Below are 27,145 nucleotides of genomic sequence, written 5' to 3'. Positions count from 1 at the left end.
CCGAGGCCAGGGGGCTGTGGAGGGGGGGACGCAACACAGGAGGAGTGGGGGCCACAGCAGAGCTGGGGCACAGTGGGGAACAGTCAGGCCTTGGCAGGGGCTGCCCAGGGAGGTTTGGGGTCCCCATCCCTGGAGGCGTTTAGCAGCCCTGTGGATGTGGCCCTGGGGGACGTGGGTCAGTGGTGGCCCTGGCAGTTCAGGGGAGCTGTTGGTGTCCTTAGAGGGCTTTTCCAACCTTAACGAGTCTGTGACTCCTGCGTGGCTTTGCCATCCCCACCACAGGACATGGATCCTTTGTGCAAAGCTGGAGCTCAGAGAGGTGGAACAGCAAATGTTCCCACTGCTCCAAGCTTCAGCAGGGCGAGCTCCTGCCGTTTCCTTTCCCAGCTGGGTCTGATGGAGGGGGTGTAAAACGGAGGCTGCTGTGAAAGGGGTCAGTGCAGCCCCTGCCCCTGGTGCTGTGTCTGCTGGGCCCTTGGTGTTCCCTTGGTGTTCCCTTGGATCCCAGCATTGAGGAGCCTCAAAGGCAAACATGAGAAATTTCCAACATAATCTTGTCCGAGATGAAGCTCCCTGTGGTTTTAGCACTGAACTTTGAAGGTCTCAAAGAAGTCAGAGGCCAGGTAGAAAAATCCCGTGTCTTAATCAGTATTTTAAGTTTCTTCCCTGCGTTGTGCTCAGCCAGGCTGGGAGTCAGGCCGTTTGTTTCAATTATTAAATACAGATTTATGACCTGTTGTTTCTGTTGGAAATAGAACCAGGCTTGGGAACAGTTTTCTCCTACAAATAACTGGCTGCAGTCAGTTCGTGCAGGTAGAAATGTGTCGGTCGTGTTTATAAATTTCCAGTTTCCTACTGGTTTTCTCTCTATCCTTGTGACGCTGACCTCTCTCATCACAGTCTAACAGTCCCACGTCCCTTTTTCTGGGATTACTGTGTTTTGCACAGGACTAACCTGCATTTGATGGCTTTTCTTTGGCATGCTGTCAGCAAGCTCTGGCAGACCTTCCCAGCAGAGAAAATCCCTGCTCTGTGACGGTCCTGGGCAGTCCTGGTTTGATGACAGCCGGGTCCAGTGGCCCCAGCATGGGAACATTTCCAGTGGTGTTGATAATAACAGGGTGCTTCTCCCTCCCTTCCCTGGGCTGCTGTAACAAAGCAGTGCAGTAACAAGCATGGGAAGTTTCCTTCTATGTAGATATTCCCCGTATGACTGCTAGTGAATAAAACAATTTTGGTAACAGTTGAAGCAGGGATGGTGGAAAAGATGTTTGAAGTGAGGGAGAGTTCAGGTGTTTTGGGTAAAATGTATCTAACAGAGAAAGTTGATAATGTGTGATGTGGTAACGTGTTAAAAAAGCAGGGAGATGAGTCTGCTACTCCTTCCCAGCTACTCCAGCTTCCCTGGAGCTGCAGGGGGAGCTGGGAAGAAGGTTCTTTCTTTAAAGGTTCTTTTTCTTGTTGATAATACACAGAAAAGGCTGTGGTACATACCTGGCGTTTCATTTTTTTTAGTACTCCCCTTTGCCCTGAAGTTGTGAATCTCTTAAACTCCAACATGAGAAATTGCTGAACATAAGGAAAACCCAGCAAACCCTACCCCTGCCCACACCCACCCCTCTAAAACTTCATGTATTACCTGAGCATCTGGAGCACTGAGCTGAGGGAAACATGGTTTCTGAAGTTTTTTTAAACAAAAAATCCCTAACTCTAATCTATAACCCCCTTCAGACCTGCCTCTAGGGAGAAACCCACCAATTACTATTTACTTTACCAACCTAGAGTGATTTGTGGACGTATGGAAGAATTATTTACGGTTTCATGCAGGAAAAACTTTCAGCTCCCTATTTGCCCTTGTAAGTAATGAGTTGCCTCAGGGGATCAAAGGTCAGATTTTGGTTTTAATGCCCACCTCCTTTTAAAAAATAAATAAAGCAATCTATGTGAAAAGAAGAAGGATGAAAAAAAAACCCCTAACAGTCTGAAAAGGCTCTGACTCCTGCTCTGCTTTGATGTTTTAGGTCTGGAAGGGATCATAAATTTGCTGGTGTGAGATAGAGTGATAATAAATGTAGCTTTTAACTGCTGGGTTTTTAGCTCACACAGCATCTATTATCACTGGTAACTGCAAAGAGAATGGACTTTTTTCTCTTGTTGCTCTTTAAGAAGATAAATATGCACCCGCTATCCCCTGATGTCCCAAAAGCTCACGTGAAGCCTCTCCTCGTGGTCGTTCCCCAACACCTTTCATTCTTGGCCCAGATAATTCAGGGGTGTTGATAAGAGTCTGGAGGGGTTGGGTTGCCACTTGGTTCTGCATTCCCAGATCTTTATTGAATGGATACTTTTCCAGTAGTTTGGGGTGAGCAGGGGATAGCCAAGGAACAGCTGGAAACAGGAAATTTGTTTGGGGTTCCAAGCTGGAGAAGTCTCGAGGTTCCCAAAAGGGCTGGAAGCAAACAACTGGTTGGTTTTAGGACTTTTGTATCTCTGTTGTCCTGTTGGCCTTCTGTGAAACTCATCCCTGGAGCCCTTCCTTCCTCCTCTTCCTGACAAACCAAGGGACTCTGTGCCCTGTCAGCACCTTTGTGCCAGCCCCAGAGTGTGTTAAGCTCAGGCAAGAGGCACTTTTGGAAATTCCTTTAAAAGTCTGATGGATACTTTGTGCCAGCGTGGAGAGGAGATTCCAACCCAACAGCCTTAGTCATGTCATGAGATTCTGAAACAACCTTGTTAATAAATGATTTTAGCTGCTTAGATGTCTGTTAATGTCCTTTTGCTGAATGCCAGCAACCTCATATTCCTACAATTTCCACAAGCACTTATTGATCATGTATAGATTTGGAATGAATTTTGCCAAATCAGTTTATTATCCCTATGTATCTCATTCTCTGTGCTTTGCTGTGTGGAGTAAACACTTCAGGTATTGTTTCTATTTTCCCTAGATCAGCAATTAGGTCATTTTTACCCAGCTCACATCCATTATGGATCACTTCTGTTAGGAGTATCATTTATTATTACTTTTTGAAGTTCAAACATAGATTTCTTTCTTTGGTCTGCTGCAAAACTTAATGATTTCCCATATATTCTGTCAGGCCTCCAATTTAAATCAGAATGTCATGCACTCAAAAACCAGAAACTGTGAGAAAACTCTGGGACTAGAACCAATGCTGGACAGCACTTGTAAGTAAATAACATTCAGAGGGTGTGTTAAAAAGCACTGAGTGGATCTTTACTAACAACTCGATGCAGTTAATACTGTTATTTATGGTAGCTCTTGCTCTTAGGTCCTTTTTTTAATGTCTTTATTGAATTTGCATTTACCAGAGGATACCTTTTCTTCCTTGGTCTTTCTCTTCCAATCATGGAAATAACCCTCTTTTCGTAGGTTAAAAAAATGTGAGCTCAGTGGGATGTGTTGTGCTGTCTGAATTCTTCTGCAAAGCAAGCCAGGCCCTTTGAATCCATTTCTTTATAACTTCCAGAAAAGTGGTGGCAGTTAATTACCACGGCTTTGGAGCAATTAGCTGCTGATTTGAATATGTCTGGGCGTGGCTTCTGACCAACGTAATCCACCCAGGGTTTTGCTTTAAGGATCAGCTTTACTTCTGACTTTATCTTTGGGGCAGAGCACATTTTTATTGAGTACATCATCTTGGGTTTCTCTTCCTGTGTCCTTGAGTATATCCAAGAATCAGTTTGGAATATTGTCTGAGTTCGTCACATGGACTTTGGCTGCTTGCCTTGGCCACACTTTTGCTCCTCTCTGGCTCCATGCAGGTGGCCATACCTGGCACTCTGAGGTGGTGTTTAGCCTTACAGGGTGAGCCATTTCATCCCCAGAAATTCTCTGGGACAGATGGGATGTATTACCTCAGGGCACACCTGTGCCATCGGTTCAGCCAAGAGCCTGGAGGATTATCTAGGCTGGACCTCATTTCCTGACTGCTAAAACTGAGATGTAGCCTGCTTGTAGTTACAAGTTTCTATAGCCCTAGAAATGTTTTTATGGAAAATTGTATCTTGGCTATATGATTTTATTGAAAGAATCTTCTTCAGATGGGCCATTTTTATCAGTCCATTGTCAGCTCTCTTTTTCAATTACCCCTTCTCAGACTGTCCCAGATTTCTGGGGTACCACATAAGAAAAGGTACATGGTTTTCAAAAAGAAAATAGACCACTCATCCCCTGAGTAATCTCACAGTAAAAAGGAAACCTGGATTTCGGTGACCACCTGGAACTGAGTCTGGGAAAACATCTCAGCATAATGTGAACTTGAGCTGGACTCCAGTGGTTGTAGGACTGGGCTCTGGATAAGGCCAGTTCTGGGACTAAAAACATCTGCTTCCCTGGGCTGGATGTTGTCCATACTCCTTGGAATAGAACAGCTACTCATGGGAGATGTTAGCCAAGTTCTGGGACCAGCTCTGCTTGTCAACCCTCTCAGGAGGCTCCTGCTGGTGCCTGGCAATGCTGAACGCTCAGGTGGGAGGAACTGAGGAGAGCTGTGCTGCAGTGACACCTCAGTGGTTGGGATTAGGCACTAAAATACAGAGAACACGAGGAACTGGAACTGGGTATCCTCAGGTAATTTGCAGTTGCCTTTTGAGAGGTGTTTGTATCCATCTCTGTGCATTCCAGCTGGAAGTTGGATAACACTGCTCAACAGAGTGAACACAAGGAATCATTATTCCTCTGGAGCCGTGATGGTCTAAGGATGTGAGGGGCAGATTTGATGGGCAGAAGATGGTTTATTTTTCTTTCCTGTTATTAAACCCGGTGGAATATGTAGAAATGCAATCAAAGTTTTGGTCTCATCTGCCTTGAGTCATTTCCTACTTCAGGCAGACTCACCAAAGCTGGATACCTGCATGTGCACATGTATTGTCCCAAAAAGGTTTGGAAAAGAATTCTGAGGATAAAACCCGAGGAATTCCCGACTGACCTTAGGAATGTCACATTAACACTCTGTTTCCTCTTGTTATCAGTGATTAATACTTATTCCCTCCATGAACAAAATAATCTCTGTGGTGTGTTGGATCGTTTTAAACCGGAGAGCAGGGATCAGGAAATCTGAACATCAAAGCAGTGGTGAAGGAGGGCTTATCTGTGGAGCAAAGGTGGAATGAACACACGCCAATGCATTTGCTGTTATCCTCAAGGTCTGATAATCTGCACCACACTGAGATGCTGTTGGATTTCAGCAGTCATATAGAGACAGACAGAAAAAAACTTCACCATTTAGCTAATCAGGATTACACCCAGCTAATGGAGAGAGGTTGTTTTCCCCCCGTCCCTATCATCCTGGTCGATTCCAATTGATCCGAGTTCTGCTGAGCGAGAGCAGTCCTTCAAAGTTTATTCTGGTGTCAATTTTTATCGTTTCCCCCACTGATCAATAGAATGCATAATCATTAAGGCAAAGTTTGTGAAAGCTAATCCTTCAATAGGAGTTTTATGAATGGCTCAGAGTGGGCTCGAAGCATTTGGATGTAAGTGGACCCTTTAATCAGGTGAGTGACAGGAGACAGTCAATAGGATTTGCTGAGATTGGATTCTGATTTTCTCTACAGCTCTGCAGAGTGAGCAGGAGAGAGGGGAATGGGGATGGCCAGAGAAACAGACACATGTTAAAATGTAAGTTTCTCCTCTTTTATTATTTATAAAATGTACTTCCAATATTTTTAAGAAACGCTTTGCACTTGCATATCATTTTTCACCTGGAGAGCTCAGATGAGGACATTTGCTGATTAAACACTGCATCATCTTCTTGTGAAGGTGAATAACAATTAGTGCTGCTTTATGCTGTGAGAGCTTTCTGCACCAGGTTTTCCAAGTGCAACACCTTTGGAGCTTCTCTGTAAGGTGAGAGAAAGCAGAGGCTGATGGAGTAGGACAGTGGCAGAGGAAAAGGAACCGCTGATGCATTTTCCTGGTCTTAAAATCAAGAGTCATACACAGTTAGAAGGGGAAAAGGGATTTTACCTTGGTATTTATTTAAAGGATCCTTAGGTGCACACGTCCAGGTCATATGCATCGAGATGCACCCTGCCAAATGCCTACCCCAAAAGATCAGGTATAACATTATAGGTGTTACTAATTAGCAGATCTATCAAAGATTCCCCAATGAGAGGCTCAAGTGAGCCCCCCTCCCCAAGGAGCCTTCCCCTGGATGGTTCTATCTTGGTTTACAGAATGTGTTCTGGAGAGGACCTTGGGGTCTGGGGCACACTGGTCCCCAGCTACAAAGCTTCTCAGCTTGACAAACGAGTCCAAGAATGTAGGCAAAAAGCACTAAGAATACAGAAGTTGTAAAAAAGATACAACAGGGGTATAAAAGAAAAGGCAAAAAATCTTCATGGCATCACCGTGGAAGCAGAATTGCTTTGGGTTTGCCCACTTGGCATGTGCCTTAGCTGTGGATTTGGTTTTTTTCTTTTTTGACACATCCTAGTCTCTCTGGAAGGACTGATCTGAATTGTGTGAACTAAGAAGAAGAGTAAGGAATTATCTAAAACAGGGAACTGGAAAATCAGAGGATGAGTGGGATGAGCTGCTGCACTGAGCTCATCACTACCAAAAAGCCCTTGGTGACAGCATTAATATCTCTCCTTCTCTGCCATTTCCAGTGCAGTGAAATGAGCAGAGCAAACCTGCCAGCAGGACACCTTTTCTAGCAGCAAGAAGTATTTTTGCTTGGGCAAATAACTTCATTTGCTGAAGGATCTGCCTTAGCATACCAGGATGAGAGGAGAACAGCCAAGGGAGAATCTGCTTGCGTTTGGTCTGTTGATGAATGAAGGGCTGGGTTTTGGTGTTAGCACTGGGTGCAGCTGGACACTCTGAGCATTCCATACCGTCAGGTTGGGCAGTGCTTTGAGGCAGGAAACCAAAACTGCTGAAGAGCAAAGCTGGGCTTTTCATTTGCAGTTTCCAAGAACAGAGTAACAGACATGAATCATGTAAACAGCGGTCAGTGAATTTCTTTGCAGCTGGCAGATTGAGGGGTTGCTAAGAGTGTTTGAAAGGGAGTTTAAAGCTTCAGTGAGGTGCCTGCTCTAAACTGATCAAGCTCTGTTGGTTTCCCATGCTTTGCATTGGCTGAACACCGTCCTCTCATTGTCTGGCTTTTCCCTCTGATGGTTTAACAAATGTTTAGAAAGCAGAGTCTCATTTGGGGGGTTGAACAAAGTTGTCTTGAGCTCCATCAGCTGAGCTCCTGGCACTGCACCTGCAGGTGGGCTCAGGGGGGAGGGCTGAGGGAGCAGCTCATGGCCCTGTGTGCGTGAGACTTGTGTGTGTCATGCTCCTCTTCTTCTGCTATTGTCCCACTGGGAACTTGGTGAAAGTAGGAGTTTTTTATTTTAGCTGAATGTGTTTTCTTTATTTATTGCTGTTTCATAGTCCCTGGGGCATTTTGCCATCATGATTGCACAGCAGCATGAGTAGAGAGGTCAGAAATAGAGAAATTGTGCTTATGGCAGCACCTTCAGGAGTTCAGTGGAGTCAGACCTGTATGGGAAATTCACCACCACTTGCTACGAGAATAGAACGTAGCAGATAAACTCGAGGACTGCAGGGACATTGGCTCCATGTGCTGACCCTGACCTGGAGAAGTGGGCTGAAATGCTGTTGGGTTTCCAGGTGCAGGCAGGACTGTGAGAGCTGTGATAGGGCAGCACCTCCGCTTCCCCACGGCGAGGTCTGGGGGGAGGTGTGTGACGAGTGAAAGCCCTCCTGCCTCACAGAGGAGTCACCAGCCAGTGACTGCTGGTAGTTTCACACCTAGACCTGGATCTGAACGTTGTCTCTTGACCCCACTACTAAAAGATTGGGGTTTGGCATTCTGTGTGAAACACTTGCAAGCCTCTACCCTGAGCTGCTTTTGAGTGACAGAGAGAGAGATGGGGGCAGCTCTGAACTTGGAAGTTATTCATTACTGAGATGTATTTCAAAGCTTTTGGTCTGACAAGTGCTAACCTTTGATCTGGTAAATGAGAACTTTACCCTGTGGAGGTGAGGGAAGGGGAGGAGAAGGTAGGATTAATAAATAGAGGAAGGGGAGGATGACTTGGGGAAGGTCAATGGGACCCGAGAGCTGAGTTTGTTGCATCAAGTTCAGGTGGAAGGAGATGCTGAGGGGGCTCAGGAAAATACAAGACCTTGTAACTGTGGGAGTGCTTCAAGTTCCATTCCTCCCCCATGTCCTTGTCTACCTTCTCCTGGAAGCAGTGGTTTGCTTTGCCAGGGTGGCTGGGGAGGACAGTGACACTTGGGGTCAGCGTTGGAATTGTCCCACTCAGCCTGGGCTGTCCCAGGCATCAAACTGTGGAGCACAGATGTGTGTTATGGGCAGCTGTGGCTGGAGGGGTTTTGCTTCCAGGGCAGATGGTGGCTGTGGGGAAGCCACTGGGCCTTTCCTTGTTAACCTCCAGTGTAGCTGTGCTGTCCTGGAGCCCACGGGGCCCCTGAGAGTCAGAGAGCAAAGGCAGCTGAGTTCAAACTGCCCTTGGCAGGACACAGCATCAAAGGTGCTTTCCCAGAGTTACTCCTCCAAGAAGTCAGGGGAGTTTTATGAGTCTTAGCTCACCCCAATGCTGTGTTAATGACACATCAGTTTTCCCTTCTGTCATTGCTCTCCTTCTGGCTGACCAAGTAATTTTCCTGCTCCACCAAACGCTCTGTGTTCTGCTGGGCCCTTCCAGAGGCTGATGGTGCTGCTCTGCTGGCACTGCTGGGATGCCTTTCCAGCCTTCCCCACACCCCCTCCCCCTGCCTCCCACTACGGTAAATATTTTAGTACTCATTGAAATCAATTGAGCCTCATCAATTGGAAATAGAGTGTAAATCACTGGGACTTTTGCATTCACCCCAGAAATCAATTTTCACACATTAGGGCTATTAGCTTATTGAGAAGTGTGTGATAAATGGCTGTGGGCCACAGGGCAGCCACACCTGCCAGCTCTGCATTTTGCATCTCAAGTAGGCTCAGATCAGAGAGATGCCAAGGGGAGGCAGATCTCAGTGTGGGATAAGAGACACGAGGCTTGTGAGCCAGACAATCGTGCCTGGAGATCAATAACACCATGAGCACTAACTCATCCTCGCCGGGGCTGCAGGCGGCTCGTGGCCAAAGCTGTGGTTAGGCAGCTAATTTTTATTCTCTCACAAAGATGAGTGGAATTTGGGGAGGAAAGGTGAAATGTAGATTACAAACATTTAATAAAACTAATGCAGCAGTTTAAAAAAGAAGCTTTTGTGTGAGTCAATATCCTCCTTCCACACAGCAGCTGCAGGTAGGGTGTATAAGAGCCGCCTCCTTCCGTCATCGCAGCGCTCCAGGGAAGGAGGATGCACAGCTCATTTCCAGCTGTGATACCGGGAGAAATGGGATTTCTAGTCTCTCTGGAATTCCTTCCTATCCCCTTGATTTCTAAGAGCAGCAGCTAATTAGCTTCTTGCTGAACGAGTCTGGGAGAGGCGAGGGGCCTGGTGGCCTTGGCCAGTGCCCAGCAGGTCGTTCTGTGGCCATCTGGAAGAGCTTGGTCTGTATTTCTGTATTCAGAACATAACTCTTTCTTCTCAGTTACCAGTGCCAGTCCAAACCATGGGTGACTCCAGGGCCTTGGAGGCTCTCCAGGGCTGCACTCCGTGTTCATGTGCTGTGGAGTTTGGCATTTTACACATGTGAGCCACCCCTGGAGCTGTGGCAGTCATGCATAAGTAGGGCAGTCTCTTTGGCTAGAGATCTTATCTTGGTCCTTCTATGTTTCCCAGTATTGGATATTGTCTGTACAACAGGAAAAAAGGGATCCTGGAGCACTGGATGGACTGTGCAATGTCAGGAGCAATTGATCTTGCTGTGCAGTGGATGCTGGGCTCGTGCACCCTGTCATTCTAGGAATAAAACCCTGAGTTACTTTAGGAACACAGGAGATCGATGTCATCAAAGGTTCTTTCCCAAGACGAGAGATGTGGGCTTAGAGGCAAAGCTCCTTCCTGAGAACATCTGGAAGGAGTGACTCAGATGCTTCTCGGCCTGTCCACTTTGGAAGCCCAGGCCACTGGTGCAGTAGGGAGTTTCCTTGCCTGCACACTACAGATGGGCTGTGGCCTGGCTTGTTTTAGTGAAAGTGCTGCTGGATGGACTTGAATTGCATCAGGAGCATCCCAAAAACAACAGGCAGCAGGAGAGCTAGCACAGAGAGCAGGGATTTCGAGCAGGAAGTTCTTGGCTAACACTTGGAGGTAGCTTTGACCCACCCCTAGGATCCACTGTTTTGATGCTGATTCTTTATCACCCCATGTGTCTCTTCCCTTCTTGCTTGTTTGCTTTGAAGGACCAAACTGAGGGACTGAGAGTCCTGCCTCTCTTTGGGATGATCTCTGCAGGCCAGCTGGGAGCAGGAAGCAATGAGCTGCTCCCCAAAGAGTGCCAGTGAGGTTTGGCAGCTCTCACAGCAGCACAGACAGCTGGCTTTAAATATTCACACCTAAAAGCTCCTGGGTTTCATTCGGCCACATTGCTGGAGCATTTTCCAGTTGCTCCATCCAAAATTTTGCCTTTCTTCTTCCTTACAAGTTTCGTATGGAGCAGCACCCCCTGTGCTGTGCAGACCTGCTGGGCGAGGTTATTCCCAGGATCTGCAGGCTGAGGCCGGCCGGCTGCCATCAGGACTCCCGGGCAGGGGCTGCGTTGCTTCTCTGACAGTCCTGGGCTCTCACCCTCAGCTAATTACTTTGATCCTTTACACTTTGTAAAAATCCTTACAACACAAAATAAGTCCCCCCTGGCTTTAACCTTGTGACCTGACCGGCCCTTGTAAAAGGGAGGGAGAAAACGCAGCCGTGCACGCCCAAACACACGCACCCACCCCTGTGCCTGCATCCACATCCCCACAAACTGCCTAAAGCCTGGGGCTTTAATAGTTTCCTCCCAGGACTCCCACAAAAAGGCAAATAAAACTCCTTTTACAAGATAGCAGAGCAGCATGAAGGATCAACTTCACCAACAACAAGTTCTTTCTTCAGTTCATTTGTTTTAAACCTCCTTTTCTTGCAGATTTTGATCCTCTGAGTGCCTCTCCCCTTCCATCGCTGTCCCTCTTGCCCGCCCTGCTGCCAACAGTTTAATGGCTGAAACAAGCAGGGTATTTTTTCAGGATCTGCTTGTTCACAGGGAGTAACCTGTGTGTGAACACATACTTTTAAATTCCCTTTTCACAAATAGGGGATGTTTCTTCTTTCTTCTTCGCAGGACCCAGCTAAGAAAAGAAATGCAGAGGCAGGAGAGGGAAAACCATCACATTTATGAAGGGCAGTTAAATATAGCAGGGATCTGTGAGGTAGCTGAGGAGAGATACAATACAGGGCTATAAAATCATAAGTGGTCTGGAAAAATAAAGAGGTTGTTACTCTTTTACCTGGGTTAGTACAAAAAGCAGATTCAGTTCTTCACATAACATGTATGTCCCTTTCCCTGAGCTGGGGGAAGCATTTCAGAGAATGGTAACTTGGTGAACAGCATAAGGAAATCTAATGTATGGTTTAGGTTAGGGATGGGGAAACAAATTTGTATCTTGCTCCCTTCCTGGCTGACTTGTATTTATAAAACTTACAGACACTTAATAATCTTGAGATTTCTTTCTCTCTGACATATTTGGTGAAGAATGCTCAGCATTTTCTGAAGTTGCCATAAACCAGAATGTAGTGCAAGCTGCACACACATCAGGATTCAGGAGCCTTGCCTCTTTAGGAAAACAGGGAAAAAAATAAAACCCTTAATTTGCCAACAAAACCCACATTTGGATGCCTTTATCATTTCCTTAGTTAAGCCAAAACCAAACTGTTTGAAAGCTTTTAGGCTTTCATTTATTTCTCCCTTCTTTCTAGTATTTTTTATTTCCCATGCTTGAATTAGAACTGGTAAAAGAAGGAGTTCAGGAATAAAACCCTGCAGGGTCTGTTCTTCTTAACAGATCACCTAGATGTGATAGGCAAAAATATCTCTAGACTCAGACAGAACCAAGGGTGTCATTTCATGTTCTCTGGGAGCCAGGAAATGGATTCTGGGAACACTGAGGGGAAAAGCACCCCAGCCTTTTGGTGGAAGGTCTGCAGTGTTTGTGCTGTTCTGTTTTGCTGGACATCGAGGTCTTGGATCAAAGGCTCAAGACAGGGAGTGAAACTTCCATGCTGTTGCTGAGGATGGCTGTGGAGGCAGTACCTGCACAGAAACATGTTGTGTATGTTCTTTATTGTGGATCTGGGCAGTTTCTCCAAGTCCATTTGGCAGTTCTGACCCTGAAATAAAAACAGAGGCTCCTTTTAGCTCCCCACATGAAGTGCCTGTGCATCTTTTTTCCTCTCGCACCCCTCAGGGGGAGGCACAGCCAGAGTCTCCAGTTAAGATTTGTGGAAGCCATTCAGCAGATAGTGGCACAATTAGGAAATGTGTGTGTCTGAGGCAAGGGTACATTTTGCTGATTGCTTGGGCGTTAACGCTTTGGGATCAAAAGTGTGACTGGGAGATTATGAAGAATCAAGGGGGAATCTTGGTAGGATTTTCACACTCATCCCCTGCCCTTATTTTGAAGAGGATAATTATTTGTGTGGGGAACTCCCTGGGCTGGGATCTCACTTGTTTGTCCATGTTTGTACAACACAGCAGAGCTCTTGCTGCTTGCTTGGGAATCTCGGGGATCCTTGCACTGTGCTTTGCCAATGCTCAGGGAAGAATCTATTCCTGTAACAGAAAAAGAAAAATCCTCCCCAGCACCCCTTCCCCTGTGAGAGATTCTTTGTGGGTTTTCTCATTCCCTCCTGGCCTGTGAGCCTGGTTTTATCCCATCAAGGGGGACTTGAACTCCCCAGTGCTGAGGTTTCTCTCTGGTTTTGTCTGGGTCAGTGTCCCGCACGCGAGAGCCTGAGTGGAGCCACTTCCAGACAGTCTCTGTAGGGTGCTGACCATGCCAGAGCTCTGACCACAGCCAAATTCTAGTCCAGGGCTCCGAGCTGGTCTCTCTTTCCCCAAGTTGCCTGCTTGTACTAAATACTGGGGCAGCTCTCTAAAATACTGAAGGAACAAAGCATGCAAGGCAGTAAAATGAGGCAATTAAACCTATAAAACCAGGGTTTACAAGGGAATTTATAGTGTCAGAGGCTTTTTATAGCTTTTTTAGATTAGTTTAAATAAAAAAGGAGGAGAGAGAAAGAGAGAAAGAGAGAGGGAGAAAAAGAGGACCTGAAACTTGAGGAGACTTTAAAGTTCAGAGAGAGGCTTTTAGGAAGAACAGAGGGGTAATAATTAGAGGCACATTTTCCATTTCACTGTCTTTGCAAATTGAAATTAAAGAAGCGGGGGGAGAAAGCATGCACAGAACAACAGGCGGTTTACATTGCTCCCTCTTCCTCCTGGTAGCATTTGGTTGTTCTATTTCTGTTCTTTTGCTTTCTGGCCGGGTGAGAGCATCTCATCACCTGGGCAAAGAAACTAAAGGGAAAGCGGAATCTCAGGACAGGAGTGAGTAATCTCAGGCCAGGTGAAGTTTAGGTTTGGTTATTTTCCCCTCCTCCTGTGCCTGCTCACTGGTTCAGTGTGCCTTGCAGATCTGGGAGCTCATGTTCAAGAGGTGAAACGGAGCCAGCACCTGATTAAAGCAACTTTGGCCAGGGGAGACAATAGACCCTGTGTTTTTAAAGGCTTTTCGTGTTTTAGCTCCTCCAGCTTCCCTTGGCATTCCATAAACACAATGTGCACGCACCAGGAGATGAGATTGCCTTGGGAGTGTCTAACCAGAGCCTCCCTTGGCCTTTGTCTGCTTCTGTGTGAACAAAGGAAAAGGTGATTCTCATCTCCCCGGTCCTGCATCCTTCTCTGTGGAAGCACCTCCTTTACTCAGGCCTGGTTTCCTCCCCAGCAGCAGAACACACAGTGCTTTCAAGGGGGTGCAAATCAGCAGCATTGCTGGGCCCCTCTTTTCTCCAGCTCTGTGTCCCACGCAATTCCTCAGAGTAGATCCTTGGAAAGGCCAAAGTGTGCAGTCCTGAGCTCCAGGGCTGTGATTCTGCCTTTTGTTTTGTTGTCTTCCATCAGTTTTGGTCCCTTTGGGAGTGGCCCCAGAGCCTGGGCTCTGTGATGGCAGGAGAAAATAGTCTCAGCTCATATATGTGGCCACTTTTTCCTTACATAAAGAGGAAAGGTCTGCTGGAAATCTTGTCAGCATCACTCTCTCATTTACAGCATTTGGAAAATTACCCCTTCCATGGTGTTTGTAGGATCCTGCCCAAGCCAGGGAGCTTGGAGTCTGGAATACTTTGCTTCATTCCTTCTCTTTAGACTCTTCTCTTTTTCCTATATGTAATAGTTTACTTTGGTAGAGTGTAGATCCTGGTTGGTTGTTAGAATATGCAATTAGTAAATTACTAATTAACCACATCAATTCATCATCCTGCTGCTGTGCTGTTTCTTATGTAAACCTGTCTGTTCTCTAAGGCAATATAGGTAAAGGGCCCATCCTTTGAAAAATAAACTTACAGGAAGTAGGAGCCAGCAGCCCGTGCTCCAGATCAGCTTGAGCGCCTGAGTGGGACATTTCTGCTGCTGGAGAGGGTGACAGGGAGAAGGGTTCCACCACCGTCGGGTGGGTTCTGCAGCAAAAGGGGACTTTGCTCATGATAATCTTCAGCTCATCTGAACTAAATCCTTCCTTTTGTAACAATATAAAATACAGGGTGAAGGGTGAGCAGGAGAGACAAAACCTGAAAGGAGTGAAGATGTGTGACAGCAAGAGAGAAGGTGGAGGAAGAGGAGTAAGTTCAGATCCAATACAGGCACAAACAGCTCCAAAGTGTTTCTCTGACCAACTTGCAAAAGACGTGAGCAGTTCTGAACTGCATCTCCACATGCTTTCCTGCCTGAAAGAAGGTTAAAAATGAAGCACAGTGAGGCAAAGTTACCCATTTCTGATCCCATTGACTTGAGGGTAATTATCTTCGTTGGAGCTGTTACCATTTTGCAGTGAGATTAGAATCAAGCCCAGCGTTCCTGAGGCAGCGCTTGAGTTTTTAAAGTCTGCAAATGTGTGTTATTGCAGTCACATGATAAATAGTTCTGAAATCAATAGAGAAAGCTATTAAAAGTGTGGGTTTTGTCTCTGTCTAGTATGGTACATTAGGATACATGTATCATCCTGCAGTCTCTTTCCTTCCCTCTCTCTCCATATATGTGCGAAGGGGTGGAAATTTTAGAGTGCTCAGCGTTGGTCAAACTGTCCCCAATGGAAAATACAACACTGACCTCAAATAGCATCACATTTTAGGGCAGTGATGAGTGATTTCTAAAATGCTACTGTTAAGTCTATATTTAAAGAGAAATCACTGGAGGAGTGAGTCTGACTTTCCTGATCCTAAAGTTCTGTTTGAGAAATGGTGGTGAGAGGGAGCTCTGGCTGGGCAGAGCTCACTGTCTGGGTCATCCCAGTCCAGTACTGGTCTGGCATTTCCATTGTGATTTCCCACCAGCCATTTATTTTTTGCAATATGAAGAGCTGCTCAAGGAAGAAAGTGAGCCTGGAATCACTTGTTTGCATCTTCTATGTTATCAAATGCATCAAGAAACAAAGAGCTGGCTGCATGAAGCTCTCCGAAAAACAGGATTAAAAAATGCCTCACATTTGCTAGTTGCTAAATAAAACTTTGAGTAAGCACTGGAGTCAAACAAACAACTTTTATGAGCGAGAAGATCCATCTGCTATCACTGATCTTATTGATCTTTCTCTTCTCTGATACTTCAGTATTTTAAATAGCATCTAACGGGCCAGAACACCCAAAGCAATCGATGTGATTCCATCTCCACAGCCCTCGCTGCAGGTGTGGGCTGTCCTGGCACGGCAGGCTTGAAGGCAGAGCCTCGCTCCTTTCAATCCGTGTCAGCACTTTACAGCTTGCTCGGGACCTGGCCGCAGAGAAAAGTCTTGGCCAGCAAATAATCTTGGTCTGCTCTAAATAAAGCTCCTTCGTTGATCCCATCGGGATGCAGAGCCACTGTGCTGCTCCAGTGCTTGGAGGAGAGACTGCTCCTAAACCTGAGCCTGCTCAGAGCTCGGGAGAGAGGTGTCCACACTCCAGGAGAGCGAGAAGGAGCTGGCAGGGAGAGCTGAACCTGCGCTTCGTGCCGCTGTAGCCTTCCCTGCGCGGTCTGCAGTGGCAGCGCCCCAGGGCTCCCTGCTGGGAACGCAGCTCCTGCTGCAGGAGCTTCTGAGCCTGCCTGGCTGAGCTCCCGCGGGCAGCAGCGGGCCCAGAGCCAGGCAGTCTGTCCGTCCGTCCCCACTCTGGTGTGTAGCTGGCAGTGCCGGTGCCGGGCAGTCTGTCTGTCCGTCCCCACTCGGGTGTGTAGCTGGCAGTGCCGGTGCCGGGCAGTCTGTCTGTCCGTCCCCACTCGGGTGTGTAGCTGGCAGTGCCGGTGCCGGGCAGTCTGTCTGTCCGTCCCCACTCGGGTGTGTAGCTGGCAGTGCCGGTGCCGGGCAGTCTGTCTGTCCGTCCCCACTCGGGTGTGTAGCTGGCAGTGCCGGTGCCGGGCAGTCTGTCTGTCCGTCCCCACTCGGGTGTGTAGCTGGCAGTGCCGGTGCCGGGCAGTCTGTCTGTCCGTCCCCACTCGGGTGTGTAGCTGGCAGTGCCGGTGCCGGGCAGTCTGTCTGTCCGTCCCCACTCGGGTGTGTAGCTGGCAGTGCCGGTGCCGGGCAGTCTGTCTGTCCGTCCCCACTCGGGTGTGTAGCTGGCAGTGCCGGTGCCGGGCAGTCTGTCTGTCCGTCCCCACTCGGGTGTGTAGCTGGCAGTGCCGGTGCCTGGCAGTCTGTCTGTCTGACCCCACTCTAGTGTGTAGCTGGCAGTGCCGGTGCCTGGCAGTCTGTCTGTCTGTCCCCACTCTGGTGTGTAGCTGGCTGTGCGGATGCCTGGCAGTCTGTCTGTCCGTCCCCACTCTGGTGTGTAGCTGGCAGTGCCGGTGCCTGGCAGTCTGTCTGTCCGTCCCCACTCTGGTGTGTAGCTGGCAGTGCCGGTGCCTGGCAGTCTGTCTGTCCGTCCCCACTCTGGTGTGTAGCTGGCAGTGCCGGTGCCTGGCAGTCTGTCTGTCCGTCCCCACTCTGGTGTGTACCTGGCTGTGCCGGTGCCTGGCAGTCTGTCTGTCCGTCCCCACTCTGGTGTGTACCTGGCTGTGCCGGTGCCTGGCAGTCTGTCTGTCCGTCCCCACTCTGGTGTGTAGCTGGCAGTGCCGGTGCCTGGCAGTCTGTCTGTCTGTCCCCACTCTGGTGTGTAGCTGGCTGTGCGGATGCCTGGCAGTCTGTCTGTCCCCACTCTTGGCCAGGACAGTCCGTGGTTGGCCTGAAAGCCTCACAGTCTGTCTCTGCCTCTCTGCCTTTCGTTTTCGTGGCTCCGTGAGTTAGCTCAAATGTCTTTAAAGAGCACAGTTTGAATGATGGAGTTTATAATTCCATCTCGGGAGTTGTGAGGACTCGAGTTTGGTTCTTGTGGTTTATGATGTCACTGGGCCCCATCGATGGAGTCGTAGCCCCATTATTCACCGTTGCCCTGTTATTTATTCTGTGCAATAAATGGCTGCAGTTTAATCACCAGAGTAAATTGCTGAAGCATCTTGGTGGAAATTGTGATGTTACTGTAGTGGTTTCTATGGCAACAGCCATTCCACTGGGGAGGCTGAAGCAGAGGGAGCCAGGAGCGCTGAGCCCCGAGCACCCAGGGGGACAGGACTGAGCACCAGCCTCAAAGAGGGGACCCTGGGGACAACTCCAGACACGCCCTCAGGGGAGAAAAATCCACTAATGGCTGCTGGTTCTCACATGTTGCTCTGGAAAATTGGGATGTGGACCCTGACTTCACCAGCCTTGACAGACTTGTGGCATTGATTTAATTCAGAGAGATTTTTAGGAAAAACTCCCAACTCCTGTGTACAGTTGGAAAGCAAAAATATCTTTCCCGCACAGTTTTATTTTGTTTAGGCTTTTTTTGTTGTTTTTTTCCCTTTTCCAGTTCAGGTAGAAACAAAAAGGACTGAGGACACTTGAACCAAATGGTTCAGAACTTCCTGCAGTTAAGGGCTGCGTTTGGTTTTAGTGTGGGCAACAGAAAGAGGAGATTTATCTGCATTGTCTTAATTCTTCTTGCCTTGTATCTCTGTCCTTTAAAGGCCTGGTAGGATCCTGGATTTTGGTGGTGGTGGGGCATAATGTTCCTTGATAGTACATAAAGTTTCTTCTTTTTGGCAAAATACATTTGCCAACCTATTCAATGCCTGATGGTTGTGGATATGCAGTTGGCATTGGAATAAACATAGGGCTGGGGTGGAGTATCATAATAGAACATCATTATAACATAATTATTATTTATTGTTTCTTAGTGAAGGGGTATTTATGAGATGGTTTTGCTTTCCAAATCTTAAGTTTCTACTCAAGCCCCAGATTTTCTCGATTTCTTTCTATTTATTCTCTTTTTTCTCCCCCAAAAAAGTAAAATCAAAATTTTAACTAAAACCTCTCTGTTTTCTGATTTTAGGAAAAAGGCAAGACACTTTTAAATTTCTCTCCTCTCCTTTCTCCTTTATTCCTTCCCACTTTCTATATTCATTAATTTTTCTCCTGGGGGAAAAAATAAGTAAAAGCCTTCTCTGTCCATCTTCTTTCAACACCCTGGGAATGCTTGCAGTGCTCAGCTCTTTTTTCCTCATTTCCTCAGCTGAGCAGCCCTGGAGAAGTACCCCAGCACATGGTATCAGTGCCCTGACAGTGTGCTGCTTATGGGAAATGTCATTTTACAATGCAACTTCTTTTTTTTACCTCAAATTTTATGATTTTCTACAAGGATTCATTGTTTCAAGCCACAGTACCAACATGTGTTTCTTGAGATATCACTTACCTTTAGTAGCCGTTGAGTTTTGGTCACCAGGCTGGGCTGTCTCTGGATTCGTGCATTTGTTCTGTTCTGGTAACCTGATACAGCCCAGCCAGGGAAGAACAGAAAGAAAAGCCTTTTAATTTATGGTAGGTCTCAGTTCTAATCATGTACTTGTGTAGACTTTGGCTTTATCGTGAATCATTTTTAATGACAGTTGAGGAGAAAAGAATTGAAAAGCAAATCTTACCTTTCTCATCACTGACAGCTTTTCATAGCAGATCAGACTTTTATGGCACAGCCTTGCAGTGAGGGTATGATGCAAAGGAAGGGCTGGACCCAAGGGCTGCCCAGCACGAGAGCACGGAGCCTTTTCCTGCCTAGCACAAGCCAGGCCTTCACAGCATCAGTTTCATCTGTAAATAGAGAGCAGTTTTTCACCTTGTGGATTCCTAAACATTGTCCGTGGAATCTCTCATAAAGAAACTTGTCTTTCCTCGTAGGAGGCTGGACTTTCTTGGTCACCTTTCAGAAGGCCCTTAGAAGTTCTCCAGGAATGTCCCTGGACAAAAGGGTGGAAAAAGTTGATGGCAAAAGCCCTCGTGGACTTGAATGTAGCCAGAAAGTCACTGCTTCCCTGCAGTGAGCCTGGTGACATGTGTGTGTGATCAGCCAGGGGCCTGGGGGTCACCAGCTACAGCCCCAAGGCTGCCAGAGCTCCAGGAGCGTTTGGACAACGCCCTTGGGCACGGGGTGGGATTGTCGGGGGGAGTGTGCAGAGCCAGGGGTTGGACTGGGTGATCCCTGTGGGGCCCTTCCCACTCAGGATGTTCTGTGATTGTGTTCTGTTGTATGATCCTCTTTGCTTTGGAGTCTGTGGTCTTGGTCAGAAAAGAAAATTATCTGAGGAAATTGCTGGTTTGGCATCATCTTGCCAAGTGAGCTGATTTCAGGGGTCATCCTCCTTCAGCAGAGCCCGTGGCTGTGCACTCAGGACTCCCAAAGCAGGAGTTTAGTGCTGATCCCCTGAGCGGGGCTGGGAGGAGGCGCTGCCAGGGCTGCTGAGGTGGTGCCCAGCAGGGTTAATAGGGAGATGCTCTCTCTGTAATTGGATACTGGCAGGATCCTGCAGTGCATCTCCGTGGCCACTTCCCATCAGCACTAATGTGGCTTTCTGAAAGCTCATCCCTTTTCCTGGCATGGCCCCTCTTCACCGGGGCACTTGTTAACTCCCCCACCTTTGTGTGCTTTGACCTGCCGTGCTCCGCGTGTGCCAAGACCCTGTGCCAGGCTGGAGCTTTTCAGTGCTCCTGACACAAACCCAGGACATTTCTTGGAGGCTGAAGGAGCAATGAGAAGCCTGCAGAGTATAAATCCCACATCACCATGGCCTTCAATTGGCTTCTGTCATCCTTGTGTTTACCCATGACCTCCAACTTTCTCCTGTATGGAAACATTTCCAACTTAGGTTGGCTACACACTGCGTTCTTTCTGACACATTTTGACAAATTCAGTTTGATTTTGCCCTGGAGGTCTTTCTAGGCTTAATTTTATGGTTGTGGAAGGTCATCAAAAGGGTAGTGCTATTTAAAGACCAAATTGTGTCACATTTACTCGCGGCACTGGTAACTCTTCTTGAAGATGTCCATTCATTTCAGGGGAACTACACCCGGAGTAAATGGCACCCATTGTAAGCAGAGGCTCTGGGGCCGGTCTTACTCCTCTCACTGGACTACTCAGAGAGTAAAAGTCAAGTCCTTGGCCTCAACATGAGTTTCCCAGACCCTGTTGTTCCGAGGTGGTTTTCTGGCCCCCTCTAGTGACTGCCCACTTGGGTTTGTGAGGGAGATCCAACCTTTCTGTGATCAGAAACTGCCATTTCCACCCCGACAGTAAATGGCTTCAATTTTAGAAGTGGCATTTCAAATCCTGACATACCGAGTTTGTTCCCCTCTGCTCACAACATTCTCAGGTGCATCCCATTTCCAACGTGGTGGGGTTTCTTGCAGTGTTGGGAGGTGTTCACAGTGGCTGAGGGAGAGTCAAACCACACAGCGGTTGATGTGGTGGCATGGCCGTGGTTACACTCCCACAGCCCAAAGGTTCACCTCCTTTAGGGGAAACAGGAGGGGTTTGGTGTTACAGCTGCACTACTGAAGAAACAGCCATGGGTTGAATCATGGAATCTTCCAGGTTGGAAAAGCCCTCTGAGATCATCGAGTCCAACCATGGCAGGCCCACCACTAACCCGTGTCCCCAAGTGCCGCATCCATGTGTACTTCGAACACTTCCAGGGATGGTGATTCCACCACTGCCCTCATCAGCCTGCTCAGTCTCTGACCACCCTTTCAAGGAAGAAATTTTCCTCAATATCCTGCCGCTCCCCAGCCCAGCCTGAGGCCGTTCCCTCTCCTCCTGTCCCTGTTCCCTGGGAGCAGAGCCCGACCCCCCCGGCTGCCCCCTCCTGTCAGGGACTTGTGCAGAGCCACAAGGTCCCCCCTGAGCCTCCTTTGCTCCAGGCTGAGCCCCTTTCCCAGCTCCCTCAGCTCCATGGTCTGGGATTTATGACCTTCTACAGAATTACAGTGAAACCTGGGGTGACACTTGGAGTTGATACTGAGAAGGCATTTTTCAAAGCCTTTCTTTTTCTTATTCTTTTCATACTATTGGAACCACAAAAGGGAATCTCATTTAAAATATGAATTAGAAACTTTATACTTCTTATGGCTCTGTATCCTGGAGAAGCAGATACTTATCACATGCCTGTGTCCTTGGGGGAGTGTGCAAGGAACTTTTGGAACTGTTTTCTACTTTTTGACTAATGTGGAGTGGGGCAATTACTTATTCCAAGAAGCTAGAGCCAGGCTGACAGCCTGGGGGCAGACCTGAAAGCACTGCAACACTGCTCTGAGATCTTTTAGAAACAGTTGCCTTGATCTTTTAGTGCCCTGGTAAATCATTTATTCTGATCACCTGCTTATGAATTCCCCCTCACTGATCCTGTGGGATGGAATGAGCTGGGGATGCAGGTACCAGAGCTCCAGCAGGTGAACTTCAGCCAGGCCCCCAGAGCACCTGGCAAAGCTCCTCACTTGGGAGCAGCCTCAGTCAAGGCAGAGCTGAAATTCAAATTCCTCTGACAAACGATGTCTGGAGCTGAAGGTTTTGGATGGGATTTTTCCCTCTCAGGTTGCAGGCTGCAGTCAGGACACGCTGCCATCCCTCCTCCCACGGTGTGCCTTGCTGCTCCTTGACAATCTGTTTCAATTCCCCTTCACTCCAGCATGACCAGGGTCCCCCAGGTTACCCAGTGATTCACCTCTGTGGAATTTGGGAGTGCTGCTTCTCTGCTCCTACCCAGATTGGCAAGAGGGTTATTAAAGCATCAGAGATTAACCAGAACCTCTTTTGGTGAATATTTAGGCTAAGAGCACTTGATGCCAAATGTTATTTTACATGTGCATTCTAACACCAGACTTCACTACTGCAGCTCCCTTTCCTCTGTAAGGTTTGAACACCTTTTCCAACTACAATCACATTAGAGGATCCCCTATGCTTTGGGAATGTACATGGGGAGTGACTTCAAGCGGAAGCGTGTTTGGATTGTCCTATTTCTATTTCTGAAGCCCTCTGAAGGAAGCTCGCTCTCTCTTCTCACCCCATCGCTTCCGATGGGGCCGAGTCATTGCATTCCGTGTGCGCACAATGACACCTCTGAGAGACTTGGACTGTTCTCTTGTCTCACTTCCACTCTCTTCCAGGCTGGATGCACACCCTGGAGGTATGTGGTTTGTCTCAAGATATAAGACTTCCCCCCCTCAGAAACTACATTACTTCAACAAGCCACAAAGGGCTGGCAAGAGGGAGAAGGATGCTCGTGATAGTGCAGCTTTCCCCTGGGATCTCTTCTGTGGACTCTGTGGAGCTGGAAACGGACCCTGCCGCTCCTGAATCCCGTGTGTGCACAGGCACACGGCCCCTCATGCAGCATTTCACTGATGTGTGGGTACAAACACTCACAGATGCACAAATACCTTCCCTTTGTTGTTCTCCTGCACAGATGTAGAGGCAGGAATTCTCTGGGTGCATGCGGTCATGGCTCCCTGCAGACGCCAGCCTGCTCTGGCACACAGCTGCAGCAGCGTCCCAGGACGCCTTCTCCCCTGGGATGGATGGATACAGGGACATTTACACACCCTGCCAAGGGTTTGCAGAGGTTGGTGGGAGAGTTGAGTAAATGGAGCCTGAAGGGATCTCTGGAGGTTTGGTCCAACCACTGTCCCAGGCAGGCTCACACTGAGTTCAGGAAAAGTTGCTCAGGGCTGTGTCCAGTCAGATGTTTAAAACCTCCTGAGTCAGAGATGTGATAGCCCATTTTTTTCCTGTATGTTCAGGCAGAACCGTCACTTCTTCAATGTGTGTCCTCTCTTTTGACCTTTAATTTGTCTTTCACTCCCCTGCCACAGCACCTGAGCAAAGAGCCTGGGTCTGTCTCCCTATACTTGCCATGGTGTCAAGAAGGCTGCTATAGCTGCCCCTAAAACTTGGAACAGGGTGGACAAACTCCCTTCCCTCAGGGTGTCTCCATGAGTCTGTGCTCCAGGTCCCTGCCCATCCTCTTGGTGGCTCCCTACTGGATTTGTCCAGGTTTATCAGCATTTTCCTTGTGCTTGTGAGCTCACACCTGGGTATGGGCCAGCTGGGGTCTAACAACTCACAGAGGGATAGTTGTGTCCCTTGACCTGCTGGTACAAGTGAGTTTGCTGTGAGCTCTCCTTGCTGCCAGGTGCCTCTCAGGTGCCCTTGGCTGGAATTGGACTGATAACCAAACAGTAAATAAGAAAACTAAACACTGAGCTTTGCTTCTTACCAGTCTGGGCTCACATTTAATGGATCTCAGATCTCAAGCAGTTCCATGACTCTCTTCAGGAGATCACAGTAGTTGATCCAGCTTTGGGAGAACAGGATGGATCAGATGAACTACCAGACTCCCTGCATGTGTGTTGTCTTTGCTCCTTTTTTTGGCCTTGAAGATCCACTGAGCATTTTACCTTTCCTGTATATGGAAGGATATATTGGAAGGATATATTGGAAGGATATTCCTCCTCTTCCAGTGGCCAGTGTCCACACAGGTCACAACCACAACTGCCTAGATCACAGGTTTAAGATCTTGCAGTACTTAATTTGGGGAAGAACTTCAGACTCTGTTGAGACTCCTACCTGCCTATTACCTTGCAAGCCATGAATCAAAGGGTAAGGGTGTATTTTTTCGGAATTGTGGAATGGTTTTGGTTGGAAGGGGCCTTAAAACTCATCTTGTTCCAACCTCACGGATGTGACACCTTCCACTATCCCAGGGTGCTCCAAGCCCCAGTGTCCAGCCTGGCCTTGGGCACTGCCAGGGATCCAGGGGCAGCCACAGCTGCTCTGGGCACCCTGTGCCAGGGCCTGCCCACCCTCCCAGGGAACAATTCCTTCCCAATATCCCATCCAGCCCTGCCCTCTGGCACTGGGAAGCCATTCCCTGTGTCCTGTCCCTCCATGCCTTGTCCCCAGTCCCTCTCCAGCTCTCCTGGAGCCCCTTTAGGCCCTGGAAGGGGCTATAAGGTCTCCCCAGAACCTTCTGTTCTCCGGGCTGAAAATACTATGCATGTTCATGGATAGGGCTGCAGGCTGTGTACACCTGTGACAATGCCTCTGTCATTGTCCAGTTTGTCCAGACTGTCACACGAGTGTGTTTTGGAATGAGCACTGGCTAATTTGGGAAGTGACACGTGCTTTGTTTTCAGGGGCCAAATCTGGATTTTCCTGCTGGAGCCAAAAGTGTAGGCAACACAATTCCCACTGAGCACGTTGCCTCTGAGTGACAGTTTGAGTGCAGGGGGGTGACTGGCTTTGGCTGCTCTCTCTGCTGCTCTGAAAAGAGCAGTCGATGCCCTTGACTAGCAAGTGCCACATGAGTGATAATGGCCAGAGGCCTGGTCACTCCTCTCAGCCAGCCCCTGTGGGTTTGGGTCTGGCCAGCAGAAGCCAGACTGATTTGGAGACAAGCATCCTTAGGAAATTTGTGTTGCTGCTCTATAGGAACTTAAATTTTAAGCCTCTCATCTGTCTGAGATACAGAGCACAGAATAAACCGTGACCCTGGGGATGTCTGCAGGTTCCCAGGTTGCTGTTTGTGCTATGGATCCTGGTGTAGGGTGAGGATGGGTTTTGCTGCTGTTGGCAGGGGGAAAATCTGGGAGAGCTGAGGCTGCTCACACGTCTGTGTGGGTGCAGCTGTTGCTGAATGCTCGTGTTCGTGGCGGAGCTGTCTGAGGCAGGAAGGTGCGTGTGGCACCGCCGAGGTGTGTGTTATTCTCACATCCCTGCTGGCTGCAAACAATGTCATGTCCCTACCTGGACTGCAACGTGACATACACCTTAAAAACAGCAGCAGCAACAGCTCCAGAGCCACGGGAGAAGGCAGAGCTGCTCTTTTTGCTCATCAGTTAGGAAACCCTGCCAGCCCCGGCAAAGCATGCTGGGACCCAAACCGGCTTTTGGACTGGGACTCGGAGAGTGAGAGAGAAGCAGTAATTTGTTTGCCATTGCCCTCAAGCCAGGAAATCCAAACCTCAAGCATTTCCCAGGCCACAGCACACTGGATTGGAGAGAGAGTGTCAGGGAATGGCTCAAGGTGCCCGACAGGAGCGCGCGCACACGCGCGCACACGCGCGGAGCCAGCGCCGGGAGAGGGGGATTGTTCCAGCACCACCGCGGTTAAGATGCTGAGACAATCTCGAGTTTTCAGGCCATAGCTGTCAGGATGCTTTGGTATATTCATCACCCCCCACTCCATGGTGATAAAAATTTACACAGCCAACGAAACGAAGATTAATTTCATGTGAAAAGCTGACAGAATGGCCCATGTCATTGCTTTATTTGTGCCAGCACTCAGTAACTCGGTGCAAGTTCCATTGAGGTGGCAGACACCCCGTCCCCTTGAGCCATCTCGTCTCCTCTCTAATGATGCCACCGTTTTGACAAAACCAAGCAACGCAGCCGGTATGTGCGAATTTGGAATTAATTTTCTTCAGAAAGGTCAAGTATGTTAATGAGCTTTTGGCTGCCTGCATTTTCTCTCTTGGGTTTTCTCTCCTGTTAATGGGGAAAGAAGGGGAAAAAAAGAAAGGGGAGAAATAATCACAGAAATAAAAATGAAGGAAGGAGGAAAAGAAAGAAGCTGTGCAGATTTGGAAGAGGCAGGATTCAGTGTAGCTTTTCATGGGTTCTTCTTTTCCAGGGCTGAGGTGGACTAATTGTATCAGCTCAAGCCTGTGCAGTTTGCTTGGAGCTGTTGAGCAAGGCCAGGGATGTCATGGATCGTGGAGTTGGTGTAACCTGGCACAGAGGAGGTGGATTGCACCTCCTTTGCGCTCGGGGACTGACGGCAGCCCTGTGTGTTGGCAGCTGCCTTCGTTTTCCATCCCAGAATGGCTGAGCTCGGCTCAGCACGGGGCTCTGTGTGCTGGAGGAGCAGAGAGCAAAGGGAGGGGGAGGAGAGGAGTTCCTGGGCTCCAGCTCTTGTGGCCATTAGTGAAAGGAAGCTGGAAGAGAGCTCAGCTGCTCTGGGAGAAATCCAGGGCCCACTAATTCATCCAGCTTAGGAACAGGACAAATAGGCATTTTCCAGAGAAGTTGTCCCCCCATGTGACTGGCACAAGATTTTTGAACTGTGATGCCAGCCACCTCTCATCCCTGTGCTCCCCAAATTCCTGCCTTTATTTGTGCCAGTTAGAATTTGCCACTTTCTGGCATCCTGATGGCAGGAGCTGCCTGGATTTCTCAAGGAGTTGGGTGGTGATGAATAGAAGGAAAGGTGGTAAAACCAGCAGACGCTGTGTCAGGGCATGACAGAGTGAAGCTGGACTTCATCAGACACGAGCCACACTCACCTGGGTAGGACATTTAGGGTAGGATTCATCTCACCTAATTTTGGTCTTCTTAAACAAAGTATCCAGACTAAATTAATTGTCTACGTTTCCCTTCTTCTTAGTGGGGAGCAGTAAGGAGGAACACGTATCCCACCTAATTTGAGAGAAATTCAATTCTGGCAAGGATTTTCTTTCTCATTGAATATAAAGTGAACTTAAGCAATTAGTTTGGACTGAATCCCTCCTTTTAAGAGGCTTAAAATTATGGGGAGTGATTTCCTCCTCACTCTCTTCTCCCTGCTCCCATTCTGGCTCTTATTTCCCT

The 27,145-nt window shown here is 48.2% G+C and overlaps 1 long non-coding RNA gene across 2 annotated transcripts in view; it reads left to right on the top strand.

Moving 5' to 3' along the window:
- Positions 1 to 27,145, top strand: part of LOC108449682 — a 182,094-nt gene that overhangs the window by 140,428 nt on the left and 14,521 nt on the right. The window contains exon 1 of one of the 2 annotated variants that reach the window (XR_001865939.1): positions 5,572 to 5,638. The exons of the other annotated variant lie outside the window; for it this stretch is intronic. This is a non-coding gene — a long non-coding RNA (uncharacterized LOC108449682). Of the gene's footprint in view, positions 1 to 5,571; positions 5,639 to 27,145 lie in introns of those variants that run through there. 2 annotated transcript variants of the gene reach the window in all.

Source organism: Corvus brachyrhynchos, unplaced genomic scaffold (genome assembly GCF_000691975.1).
Source record: "Corvus brachyrhynchos isolate BGI_N302 unplaced genomic scaffold, ASM69197v1 scaffold19, whole genome shotgun sequence".
NCBI lineage: Eukaryota > Metazoa > Chordata > Aves > Passeriformes > Corvidae > Corvus > Corvus brachyrhynchos.
The sequence above is the reverse complement of the archived record's forward strand: the minus strand, read 5'-3'. Positions and strand labels throughout refer to the sequence as shown.